The 12103-nt window shown below is 38.0% G+C and overlaps 1 protein-coding gene across 1 annotated transcript in view; it reads left to right on the top strand.

Moving 5' to 3' along the window:
* The window catches only part of USP9X (ubiquitin specific peptidase 9 X-linked), a 94565-nt gene that overhangs the window by 1033 nt on the left and 81429 nt on the right, over positions 1 to 12103 (top strand). The window lies entirely within an intron of this gene.

The raw sequence follows: 12103 nt of genomic DNA, 5'->3' as shown, positions 1-12103 counted from the left end.
TGCCATATTTAATTTTCAGGTTGCTCCTTCAGAGGTCAAGTATTTAGCTGGGAGTTGCGAAGGAAGAAAAAAAGAAATACTCTAATTAAAATATTCAGGGGATTCCTAGGCCTAGCTATCGGTGTTCTTTCTGTACGACTGGATTTATACTCACAGCTCCACAGTTAATTCGTATCATTGCACGTTGCTATCAGTATGGAGGCTCTCTGAAGTCACAGGCTCAGGGCCTGCACGAGGCCCACTTTTGCTGACCTACTTGCAGAACAGGGGCCTGTATTTTTTGGAAAGCCATTGAACTGGATGTGAAGTACACTGTTGCAACACTTGTTATGACAGACAGACCAGGTAATGTGTGTTTTCCAGCAGGCTTCTCAAATGCACAGCAGATGGATGTTCAAGCTGTTATGGGGCTTAGTGATAGGCTTCTGGAGAATTGGCCTATACTGATGGTAGAATTCAAACCTTATCTTTAGGAAGGACTATTAGGGATGGCCCAAATTTCTAGGCAGCTAACTTTGTTCTTGTTCTCTTAAGTTTCTCCTTTGAGACATTGGCTGGACTCCTCACCATAAATGTTCCTGAGCAACTAACCCTTTTGTTTCAATAAAAACTCAATCACGTGAATTTTGGTTGTTTTGGTTTTGTTTTGTTTTTTAATGTAATGGTTTTGGTTCTGAGTTGAAATCACGTTTACTCCCTGAACCAACAGAGTACAACAGTGAATTTAAAGAGTTTGGGGGAAGAATGTAGAGTACATGCATTGATTGTACTGTTGCAGTCCCCTGGGCTACACTGGTGCTTAATAATAGATTTGAACAACAAAAACCCATAAACATAATCATAAAGCTGCAGTATAAGAAACTCATGCATCAGCATGACTTTTTTTTGGAGGGGGAAATACAGCTAAAAATAAACAAGCAAGACTGTTGTTTCATAGTAACTTTTCCTCTCCAGTATCTTCTGTACTTTCTGCTGTTTTGTGTAGGTTTTCTTAATGATGCTTCTTCTGGGTAGCCTCTGTCTTCATCTTTTTTGGGTGCTATTTCATATCATGCTGGATTTGCCCTTGTGATGATACTTCTGCCCATTGAATTAATTGACAGGAAGACTACATCTGGAGGTGGTGATCAATAAGGACAGTGGTAGCAGAGCTGTTTGCTGTTTTTCTGTCTATCTGTAGAACACAATCACTCTAATATATGTGTTTTCTCTCTCACATTGTGATGAATTTATATTCAGAGTAGTTGGCACTGGTCTACTTCTCTATTCTAAATGCACACCTTTAGCTTGATCTGTTTTACTTTGTTTGTTGGAACTATTGCAAATGAGACTTAGAACAAACAAAAGTAGTGAATTAGTACTTAGGCATGTAAGTACTAAGATGTTCCAAAGCACCTTAAATTTAAATGTAAAATAGAAATCAGTGTAGGACTTTCCAATATGAATGGAGTTATGTAAGGGAGAATTCAGTTATTTGCTTGTGAACAATTTCTTTTTAAATGGTGATGAAGTCGTGTTTCTTTCAGCAATGTATTGATAATATTGATTTACTTCCTTAGGTTCCATTGGAAATACTTCTGCCCTTCCCTCACTGGCTTAGAAATTTGTATTTGAAATAAGTCCTGTTGTTTTAGGCAGCGCCTTGTCTATCACTAGTGGCATTATTCCTTTTCACAGATGCTGTTTTATGTATCCTAATAGATACAGCTACTATGGGTATATTTTGGTGAGATCCTGAGCAGGTTAGCTTCATCTGTAAATTACTGAAGTTGTGCATTGTTTTTTCCTTAAAGCATCATTAAAACAAAACACAGTAACCCCCCACCATCCCCTGGCACACACTATTAGCTGCAGTTAATTTCCTTGTAAGCAAGAACATTGCTTATCAAACCAGTAGTCTTGCTTGCCCAGAGTTTGCCAGAGAGGTGTGTGTTCCGTGTTCTTCTCAGGATACAAAGAAACTTCGCAGGGTTTGGGAAGCTGTGTGTGGAGGCTTTTGAGTACTTTAGGAAATCATTTCCTAGATGCTCACCCTGGTATTAACTGGGACATGTGGACGTGGTTTGTCTTGTTAAGAAAAGCAGTGTTTCTGGTTGCTTCGGATGTGCCTCTTGAAACTCTGTCAGTGCATCCAGTTTCATTATCTGTATCAGCCTCTTTTAGAAACAGTTCAGAATGTAAAGCTGTACATCAGGATATGTACCTGTCTTTTGTTGTAGCTCCTTGCCTTTTGCAAAACTAGCAGTGCTGTGTATGTTTCTATCAACTTTCCTTATTTCCTACATATTTGTAGTAAGTACCATTTTTTTCCCCCTTTTTAACTAACTAACCTTTGTTATGTGTGCTTTCATCCCAACACAGACTAATGATAAAAGGTACAGAAATTAAACTCTACTGTTGTGCCTGCCATCTGTTACCAGTGTGGAACATTCATCACAGTCTTCCTTCTGCTCTTTTGAACACTTAACAGGTGGTTCTTCTGCAACATTCAGTAGTGGCCAATGTCTTTTTGTTAGTGGGATAGCCAGGTAGTTGGCTGTATTTAGAGCAGTTTGGTAAACCTTGGCATTGTGGAATGGTAGTTAAAAGAAACGTTTGGGGTTTTTTGTTCTTTGCCTTTTTTCCCCAGTGTCAAGAGATGAGAAGAACATCTTTGTAAGTGTGTGCTTGCCTGCAACAAGACTCACATTTCTGTACAAATGACCTGGAAAGTTTGAGCACTTTGAATTCACTCTTTATAAAAATGAAGCAGCTTCTTTCATATATTAAATCTAGTTTTTGTTCCCTTGTTACTGGAAAGCCATCTGAAAGTTCTTACAGTGTTATAATGATTTACAGTTTCATAATGAGTTAAGCTATTTTCTTAAAAACAGTTTGGTTGTATTGACTGTCTTGTAACAAAGGTCTGCTGTGCTCAAGGCTGTAGCATGACTTGGGAACGTGGTTAGCAAAGATTCCTTCTGTGCTTCCTGACAAAACCATGTTCTGACTTGGATCTTGTTCAGTCTTAAATACAGATAGTGGCTGGAACCCTACAGCAGCGATGGTGACTTTGCTCCTTGAGTGTCAGTTGCGTTTCCTAGGTATTCCAGTGTTGCTTCAGACCCCCTGTGTGTTGAACGCCTTCTCTGCAGGGCATCTGGTTTGGGAAAACTGATAAACACGTAAGTACTAGTGAGGTTACGGGTGAGCCCTTAATAGCTTTGTCTACAATAGGTGAGAGGAAAAATGTAAATATCATCTTAAGGTGGACATTTGTGGCTTAGTGTAAAGTATTTTCTTTCTTTCCTTTTTCTTCTTCTCTCTTTGGGAAGCTTAACAGCACTGACAGTTCCTTTTCCATTTTCTGTTCTGAACTTTCTGGTATCTACTTTCTATGTGAACACCTTCTTATTTGAGAGTTGAGGTCAGCCTGTTAGTTATCAAAGCTTTTTGGTTGCCAGCTGTGGATGTGTTTCCAAATAAAAATTAGAATGCCAGGAATAATGATTTAAAAATATATAACAACACACGAATCTTGCTGCTCTATGGTTTTCTTAGGAAATAAGTTACTATTAATTGAAAGAATTATTAATGTTTTATACTTTGTTATTGTGCCTCTAAAAGAGATTCCTTAAATCCCTTTTGTTTTAAAATGCGGTCATGTTTTCAATGCTGGGATTGTCAACTTTTTTTTCCCAAGAAGTTAAAATGTAGACAGCTCTAGCAGTGATACATAGATACCGGGAATGTTACTGTGCGATACTTTTATTTGTAGCATCTTTGATCTGTTTACAAAACAGTATGTAATCCCATTTTCTGATTCAGTTTTCCTAAGGCATGGAAGTGCCAACGCAGAAATGTTACTTCCTTACATGTTTAATTAATTTATCTTTTTCTGTTAAGCTTCACCTTCCTGGACATTTAGCAAATAGTACTGCCTGGCAGTTAGCATTTAGCCATCAATTTACTCATAGTAGGGGAATTCCACATTGCATCATTTCTTAAAGATGTACATCTGTGAGTAGAGAGTTCTCAAAGAGCTCTTTTAACAGACTTTTTTAAGGCTGTTGAAGGCAAGACGCAAACATGGAGCTCCTTAGTGCTGACTCGTATCTTCTCCTTCTCTGCTACAAACTATGGAAGATTTCCTAGATATAAAATCTGCTATGAATGATAAAAGTTCTGTGTTTTTCTTTTCTAAACAGGAGCATTGTTGAGATGAAAGCTTCAAGATAATGAAAAATTCCTAGAGGGTATTTCAGGGCTTTTTATTGAGCTTCCATAGAAAATAACCAAAACTTAAATGGTAGAAAATTTTCCCAGGACAAGACTTTCTTTTAGTCAAGAAACAGCTAAATGGCAACATGAAATGATGCAGAAGTGTACATTATGGATTCCATAGGTTTCAATCCTTGAAACACTTAAATGCTACTTGTCTTTTTGCCTTACTTCAGTGGGAGTAGATATGGAAGCACAAAGGTGTTACTGGGGGTTGGACCGTCTTAGTTCTCACACTCTGAAAGAGAAAAGACTGTTAAGAAATGTGTCTTGTAATGAGCAGGCCAAGGGTGCAAACCAAGTAAGGATCCCTCTGTTACCAGGCTGGCCTTTTTAGTTGGAGGGGAATATCTTTGCTAGCACTGTGGTGTAGAAGAGTGACAACAGGTTTGTGTTGGCTGGAGGTAGAACTTCACGTTTTGGTTGTCTTTTGTCAGAAATGGACATTGGTGGTGAGGGGAGTCTTTGTCTTCCTAACTTAATATGAGAATGAACGTCCTTAGTGAAGTATGCTGGCATCTCAGTGAATGAGCCTTTGATGTTTTGGTGTTCAATTTTTTCTTCTGTGAAGCAACAAAGTACTTCAATGTGTTTCATAATAAGGTTCAACACAAATCTGTGAATTTGAGTCTTCAGTAAGGAAATGGGATCTGTATACTCTATTTTAAAGTGGATAGGGGATGAAAGACCACAATTTCAATCCGTGAAAAGCTTGAACAGTAGTTTTCTTTGCTAGAAGACATTGTACGTGTCTTATTTTTGAAACAGAATGTTAATTGGTTATTGATTTCAGACCTTTCCTTTTTTTGTGCATTTTCCTAAATCCTTTAGCAATGATTATTTCCAGTTGTTTTTGTTTTGTTTTGTTGTTATTGTTGTTTTTTACAAGTGGTGACCTGAACTCTCGGGGGCTTGGAGAAAACTCCAGTGTTGTGTTCTGCTACTTCAGGCTCCAGTTTTGGACAGCTCTCTATATGCCTTGGCCTGTCTTTCAGTCAGTGCTTTATTAATCACAATGAAACCTCAAAATCACAAGTGTTTTTTTCTAACTACTTTTGTATGTGCACATATATGATGAGATGTTTTCAAGGAGATGCATGGACTTCTTTTTCCTCTCCAAGTAAGGCAGCAGTGTCAGATTGCTTTGGTGTTTTGTGGCTCCTTCAGAGTTGTGGTTGACAGTTTGTAACGTGTCTAGTGAAGATGTAACTTGAAACGTGAATTCCCCTTATGGCATTTTAGAAATCATTAATTCCTTTTCATTTCTTACCTTAAGATTGGGAAAGTGGTCATGTTTTAAAAGTAAGATTAAAAGATCAGAAGTAAAATGAAAAGCTCCATTTTCTTCAGTGGCAATGGATGCAGCAAGGTCAGTTAACAGTGGCAGTGAATCCTTGCTGTAAGCTTGTGGTGTGCTTTCAGCCATGGGGACAATAAAAGGTACTCAGTATCAGGCTCTGGTTAGCAGGAATATAACTGAACTTTTACCTGCTCTGAGGATTTTTGAGCAAATGAATGCAGAATCCTGTCATGAATTTTCCACACATCAGTTTCCTGATAATGCAACAAGTATTTAGAACCAGCAGCGACTTCTGGACATGGTGTCTGGAGGCAGCTGAGTAATAACAGCAGTTGAGCAACATGTTAGTTTTGTGTTTTTGGCCACAAGTAGTAGTCAAAATCAGTCTGACATAGAGATACATATTTTTTGTACTTTTGGTAGTTGTCTTTGAAACTGTGCTACTGTAGGAAGTTCAGTATTTACAAAGCCAATGGCTTCAGGTCTCTGAAGACTTTCTGAAGGTAACTGGGCACAAATGAAGGTGGTGTAGAAGGTGAGATAAAACATTTTTAGAGTTGAAATTGTGCACAGTTCCTGATGTACTTCTTGTTTAAATGCAGTGCGTTTGCTTAGATGTATGTATCACACATGACGACTGGGGAGTTGTGGAAGTTGTGTATGTTACATAGTGCAGCAGTGGGTAACTGACAGTTGAAAGCAGAGAAGCAAAGCTTCTGCTGTGAGCTCTGCATCGTGCTTCTAAGGACATAGAATATCCTCACACTACACTACACCCAAAACACAGCTTCAGGGTTTTGATGTTGAGCCCATGTGGTTCCCCGTTAGTCTGAAAATGACACAAAATAGTCATTTACACCAACAGTTAAGTAAAACAATTTAGTTCTGATTTTCATAGTTCTATGTTCAAGATTTTGCTTCAAATACAATTTTATCTTCGTGCAGTATTTAGCTACTAAATTAACTACTAAATTACAAGGATTTTTTTCTTATCTTTAACTCCTCTCAGGAGTTCTTCACCAAGAACCAGAGGAAAAAAACCTTACCAAGCATATTGAAGCTTGAACAGTTCAGTTGCGAATTTTTCCATCTGTAGCAATGATGAAGAAATTATTTTTGAGGGTGTATTTTGGAGAGTGGTACAGTGGGTATGAAGAAGACTTATATGCTTCTTTTATAACCCTTAGAAATGTTTGTGTTCTACTTAAAGATTTAAATGCAATGAGTGTTTTCTCTGACAAAGATAGAAGAATTTTTGTACTTCGATCTTATTTGCCTGCATGGTGTAGTGTCACCTTCTTCATGGTGAGATTTTATCTTTTCTGTGTTTCTCATGCTCCTTTCCCTTGGCAGTGTTTCTTCTATGAATTCATAGTGCCTGAGTGTTTTCAAGTGCATCTTTCTAAGGGCTTTTTTTTCCCTTTCTCTCTGTCACACTGCTGGGTAGCTGATGTTTGGTTTCCCAAAACTGCTGAGGTTCATCATGTAGTTTGGACAGACATCCTTGCTTGGAAGTGTCTTATTTACAGACAACAACTTGTCACAGGGTGTCTATAATTTGTGGTTGTTTTTTCCATTGCTGAACTTGTAAATACACGATTCCTTATTTTTGCTCAGCTGCTTGATAAATGCAAGTGAGAAGGTTAATTTCTCTTGCTGCCTGCCCCCAAATTAAGACATAAATAGAATTTGAATAGGAGTATTACCACTTCCCCCTCCTCCCCCCCCCTTACATCCCCCCATCTATAGTGTGTATTATTTCATCTGGGCTTGTGGTTTAAAAATGCTTGTTGATATTTCATTTGTATTATCAGGTAGCTCAGCGAGGCTGCTTGAAAATGTGGTGGTGTGAAAAGCAAATGATGAAATGAGACTTGAAAAAGTGTTAAGGTTGTGAATGATTTAAGCATTTTACATTGTAATGGGGAAGTTCTCACTGGAGCTGATTTTAGAAGATTCCTCTATGTGAAGATGGAAGATTTGGAAATGTGTGCATTATGTTTACCATTAACCACTGCTTCTTCCACTTAGTTACGAACTTTCCTTCCCTGACTCCATCCTCAATTCCATCAATTGGGAAGGCTGATTGAATTGGATTACCATTCAGTATTTTATCTGTAGGCTTAATTCTGCAAATGCATCAGTGTAACCCCTGTACTGATTAGATTTATTAATCCATTAATAACATCTATAGATGCTTTTGGCTCTCAACCTGTGCATTTCCCAAACATTAGTCTATTACTTCTCACAATTAAAAGGCTTGTGTTGCGTTCTGTTTCAATGATGAAAAATTACGACACAGATACAGTTCTTCCAGAAGGAACTTCTCTGGTAGCATTTCTACAGGTCTGTGTTAGATGTTCAGTTGTTATAGATGCAGCTCAAGTCAACATGTGTTGCTCTTATGCTTCTTCAGTCTTCTGTGTTTTACTCACGTATCTCAGTAGCCAGAGAAATGGGAAGAAGATGAAGAGGTTAAGGTGGGGAGAATAAAAAAAACAAACAGATGTCTTCAGCAATGTGTGAACGAGACGCAGACAGAATTCAGTTCTCAGTGCTTCTGTTTATCTGTTTTCAAGACTTCCCTTTGACTTGTTTTCTTGTGAAACATCATCGTACTTCTACAACAAATAGATAAAGGAGATTTTTCTTCCTGGCGCCTCAGTTAACTGCTGTCCATGCAGATGACTTGGTTTGATGGAAGCAGACTTTAGTTTGATGAAAGTTAAATTAGAGTGGAATCAAGTTTACTTTGAAAATCCCTAATTGTGCAGGAGAAAAATGACAAACGGAGCCTTTGAGCACTTTAGAGAGCGCGTGTCTGTCTTTTTCTCTCAGAATTGTTATAAAAATTTATATTGCTAACAGATTGTAAGACTTTGTTATGGTAGACACAGCTCTGTCAAGTCTAGTAAATATGTATCTGCAGGTCATATTTGAGTTGTGCAGAGCTGTCTACAGTTTCATAACTCTTTTTTTTTGGTCAACAGAAATAATTTCTGCTTGCTTCTGTTTGTTGTGTCCATCTTCCACCTTACCTGCTGTTGCAGCTCTCTCACTGTTGTATGTAGTTGCGGTCCAGTTATTCCAAGCTTAACTGCTAAATCAATTTTCCTGACTCACTGTGATCTGAGTGCCATTTTCTGTTGCTCCTTGCAGTGGTTTTCTTGTAATGTCTGGGACAAATACAGTTTTTTGCCTTTACCTTCTTAAACTTCTTGCTCTTAGCCCATATTTGCTCTGGCTAGTTAATATTTCCTTCATGACTGAACTTGTACTGTTTATGAGTTGACATTCCTGGCATTTATTGTATACTAATCAGCTTTCTCTGTGTGCTATTTCCTGTTAGCCATTATACTTAAGAAGTGCTTCAGTCTTCATGACATTTCTGCATTGTCAAGACTCGTCTCTGGTTTTATATGTGTGAATCTTCATTGCTCTCATAGATAAATGCATGCTAGCTGTAATTATCCATACAATGTTTTTTTTTCTTCCTTCTATCTCAACTTTATTTCATTATAGATTTGCTCTAACGCCTAGAGTTGATTCTGTCTAAGGCTATATATATTCTACCTGCCCCTTGTGCCATGGTTAGTGTTTGTATGGTGTGTGATCCAGATAAAAATGAAAGTAATTTTCATTCCTGTCCCCTAGTTACTTTTTGGTCAGAGTGAGTCCTTGGTGGGGCTCACTATGTGATGTTGTGGTGAGGGGCTGGTTAAGATGAAAGGAAGCTAGATCATCTTTCTCTGCTTGTGACAGCATAGGCTTACCTGATTTCAAACAGACTGTTCCTTCAGTTAAGGCTTGTGCACATGCAGAAGTGCAATGAAAGTCTGTTCTAAAATGTGCCAGGACATAATGCTATTATGGAGGAATAAGATTGCCTTTTCTCACTGAGGTTCCAGCAATACCAGGGGAGCAGAAGAACTTAAGCACTCCAATGGTAAAGAGGCGTTATGAGAGTTCTGTTGCTTTTGCATTGTGCCAGTACAGGCACTGGCTGTTAAATGAATGGTTGAACAATCTTGTTCTCTCCTGGCCCATTCACGGGTTCAGCTGAAAACCAGCATCTTAATTAGTCTGTTTTGTACACTGGAGGGAGATGGTGCCTTGATGGTTCAAGGTGACTTGCATGGTTTAACATTTAACCATTGTAGTTGCTTTTGTTGTTGTTTGTTTTTGTTTGTTTGTTGGTGTTTGTTTTTGTGTGTGTGTGTGTTTTTTCTTCTGTTGTTTTGTTTTTTAGTCATAACTTGATTAGAATTTTACAACCCATCCTCAATGTTTAGGATGTAATAGTGTAGTAGGTAGTTATCACCTGCATTTCCTGGAAAGAAAGGTTCGAACAAACTTTCTGGTAGGTTTTACAGCTACACGAGAGTATGATATTTCTGGAACATCAGAGCAACTCTGTCCCAGCTGAAACGAGGACAAAAATGCTTTCAGCTTAATATGTCAGCTTAGATGCTGCACCATGCTTTAACTTGCATTAAATCAAGCACTAAGTTTTCTGAGTATTATTCTTTGTGGGAGAACTTCTATGACGTATTGATAATGTGATGAGGTGTTAGGAATACAGACTTTGAATATTCTCTTTAGAGTTCTACACAGAACGTAAAAGCATAAAGGGAGTCAGAAGGGGCTACTAGCTAACTTTTAATTGTACTTTTCTAGCAGAAGTCTTACAGTATTATACTCTTGAGTTGCTTGAAGTCTGAAGTGTGCTGTACTATAAATACTTTGATATTTTAAAGTCATAGGTGAGCTGAATGCAGAAGATGCCATTTTGCTTCCCTTTGAGTACTTAGGAAAGAGTGAAGGTAGCAGAACCTATTTGGCATCTACAAGTAGAAAAGTATGAACCTTGTAAATGACAGAAGCTGGAGGTACTTGTGTGTCTCTGGTAGAAAACAAGCATAGAGATGGCACAGAGAATGAGCAATCATAATGTGAACATTTGTACAGTTCTGTGTTAAGTGGGATGTTCCAAGTGTTGCTGCCTTTTTCATTTTATCCCCCAGCAAGACTCGAAGTTGTGAAATGTATTAAATTACTCTAGTGTAGCAGATCAAAGGGAGCGCTTCTGTTTCAACTTTTTTCATGAAGTTTTTCAATTTTTGTCTGCAGTTGTGGATGTATGAGTTGTTGCCTCGAACTCTTCCGTTGGAGGAGAGATATACTTCTTGGTTTCAGCATCATCCATCCTGCCTAAAACATGTGTTAAAAATCCTAGAGATTTTGGTGAGCCCTGTAGTAAAGGAAGAGCACAGTTTTCAAGGAAGTTCCAAAGGTCACAAGAGCTGAAGGATAAAGGTTCTTAGTAGCCCTTAAAGGTTTGAACCCAAATTTAAATGAATAAATAAAAAGTGAGATATTTTGTAGGATCTCTTTGGAATTCGCAAACCTCATGTTCTTCTCTGGTTAACTGTAGATGTAGAAGGAAACCACAGTACCTAATGCAACCTAAAATAACAACTAAAGCTGCTTACATAAGTTGTGGGTAATATGTTTCATTGGTTTCTCCGCTACTTGTATGTCATCAGAGACAAAAATCAAATGTAAAAGTGCAAGGATTTGATCATGAAAGAAGAAAGGGATATCACTTTGTAAGGACAGTGTTGAAGGAGATTTGAAAATTAACTAAGAAAGCAGAGTTTGCATTTTGGAGGAAGACTGTGTTGGTGCATCAACATTTGTTTATCTGGATGATTTAAATGAAAGCAACCTGAGTAAGAGATGAGCTGTATTTACTGCTCTTTCTCTGGCATAATTTGAATCTTAAAACAGCTCTTTGCTGTAGTACTTCTTTTGGCTTTGTTTCTCAATGGTGAGGGCTTGCCAGTATTCTCTTCTGTACATAGCTGGTAGTAGGTGTTTTTACCCTGTTATTTCTCATTTTATTTCAAGCATAATGAATCAAGAATTTCATTTTCATTTAACTTTGAACTTTGTATTTTTGTCTGCTCTTTGCTTGAATTTCCAGTGCAAAATCGTAACGGTGCCCTCATTTAGTTTCTTGTGTGTTGAAAGATAAAATCCCCAACCCCTTTCAGTGGGTTGTTCCTGGGACTATTGCAACAGATGGAAATTTCTCCCGATGCTTTGGGTATACATTCGATATCCTCCTTTCTCACCTGGTATGAAGAACAATGTTACTGAACTTGCTTTTTACCACCTGCATTTTCAAAGTTGTGTTCAAAGATGGTTTCTGTGTCTGGGCATTGGTTTTTAATTGAAAATGTAGCTCTGTATAGCTGGGAGGGGCATCAGCTGGTCTTCTGAGCTTTGTGTGATATTTCAAACAGCCAAGAAGGGTTTTTGTTCATATTAGCCAAAATTTAGCAAAACACATATTTCTGATGTATTGGTTCTGTTCTTGAGGTCTGCAGCTTAAAATCTCTCAGCATGAAATAAAACCTTAGTGTATTTATAACTTTGTGCTTCAAAACTGAGAAGGATGTATTATGTCATGTTTGGAAAACAACACCTCTCCTCAAAAGTTGCAGGGTGATGGCAGGTCCTGTCTGCTTTCTATGAATT

The sequence above is a fragment of the Excalfactoria chinensis genome, chromosome 1 (genome assembly GCF_039878825.1).
Source record: "Excalfactoria chinensis isolate bCotChi1 chromosome 1, bCotChi1.hap2, whole genome shotgun sequence".
NCBI lineage: Eukaryota > Metazoa > Chordata > Aves > Galliformes > Phasianidae > Excalfactoria > Excalfactoria chinensis.
The sequence above is the reverse complement of the archived record's forward strand: the minus strand, read 5'-3'. Positions and strand labels throughout refer to the sequence as shown.